At 49.5% G+C, this 1,375-nt stretch overlaps 1 non-coding gene across 1 annotated transcript; it reads right to left on the bottom strand.

The window, feature by feature from the left end:
- Positions 1 to 725: 725 nt before the first annotated feature.
- On the bottom strand, positions 726 to 800 carry Trnas-cga (transfer RNA serine (anticodon CGA)). Its single transcript has one exon. It is a non-coding gene; the product is annotated as a tRNA-Ser (tRNA).
- Positions 801 to 1,375: the final 575 nt, after the last annotated feature.

Raw genomic sequence — 1,375 nt, 5'->3', positions numbered from 1 at the left:
GTGAAAATTTAAACTCCAAAGAAAAAACATGCATGTTAAGCAATTTCTTTCACATCGGAAATTATGAACCATGGTCGGTGCGAAATATGTAGATAACTTGAAACTTCCTGGCAGATTAAAACTGTGTGCTCGACCGAGACTCGAACTCGGGACCTTTGCCTTTCGCGGGCAAGTGCTCTACCATCTGAGCTACCGAAGCACGACTCACGCCCGGTACTCACAGCTTTACTTCTGCCAGTATCCGTCTCCTACCTTCCAAACTTTACAGAAGCTCTCCTGCGAAACTTGCAGAACTAGCACTCCTGAAAGAAAGGATATTGCGGAGACATGGCTTAGCCAAAGCCTGGGGGATGTTTCCAGAATGAGATTTTCACTCTGCAGCGGAGTGTGCGCTGATATGAAACTTCCTGGCAGATTAAAACTGTGTGCCCGACCGAGACTCGAACTCGGGACCTTTGCCTTTCGCGGGCAAGTGCTCTACCATCTGAGCTACCGAAGCACGACTCACGCCCGGTACTCACAGCTTTACTTCTGCCAGTATCCGTCTCCTACCTTCCAAACTTTACAGAAGCTCTCCTGCGAAACTTGCAGAACTAGCACTCCTGAAAGAAAGGATATTGCGGAGACATGGCTTAGCCAAAGCCTGGGGGATGTTTCCAGAATGAGATTTTCACTCTGCAGCGGAGTGTGCGCTGATATGAAACTTCCTGGCAGATTAAAACTGTGTGCCCGACCGAGACTCGAACTCGGGACCTTTGCCTTTCGAGGGCAAGTGCTCTACCATCTGAGCTACCGAAGCACGACTCACGCCCAGTACTCACAGCTTTACTTCTGCCAGTATCCGTCTCCTACCTTCCAAACTTTACAGAAGCTCTCCTGCGAAACTTGCAGAACTAGCACTCCTGAAAGAAAGGATATTGCGGAGACATGGCTTAGCCACAGCCTGGGGGATGTTTCCAGAATGAGATTTTCACTCTGCAGCGGAGTGTGCGCTGATATGAAACTTCCTGGCAGATTAAAACTGTGTGCCCGACCGAGGCTCGAACTCGGGACCTTTGCTTTTCGCGGGCAAGTGCTCTACCATCTGAGCTACCGAAGCACGACTCACGCCCGGTACTCACAGCTTTACTTCTGCCAGTATCCGTCTCCTACCTTCCAAACTTTACAGAAGCTCTCCTGCGAAACTTGCAGAACTAGCACTCCTGAAAGAAAGGATATTGCGGAGCCACAGTTTTAATCTGCCAGGAAGTTTCATATCAGCGCACACTCCGCTGCAGAGTGAAAATCTCATTCTGGAAACATCCCCCAGGCTGTGGCTAAGCCATGTCTCCGCAATATCCTTTCTTTCAGGAGTGCTAGTTCTGCAAGTTTCGCA

This window comes from Schistocerca gregaria, chromosome 1 (assembly GCF_023897955.1).
Source record: "Schistocerca gregaria isolate iqSchGreg1 chromosome 1, iqSchGreg1.2, whole genome shotgun sequence".
Taxonomy (NCBI): Eukaryota; Metazoa; Arthropoda; class Insecta; order Orthoptera; family Acrididae; genus Schistocerca; species Schistocerca gregaria.
Note: the sequence above shows the minus strand (reverse complement) of the source record. Positions and strands in the feature narration are given on the sequence as shown.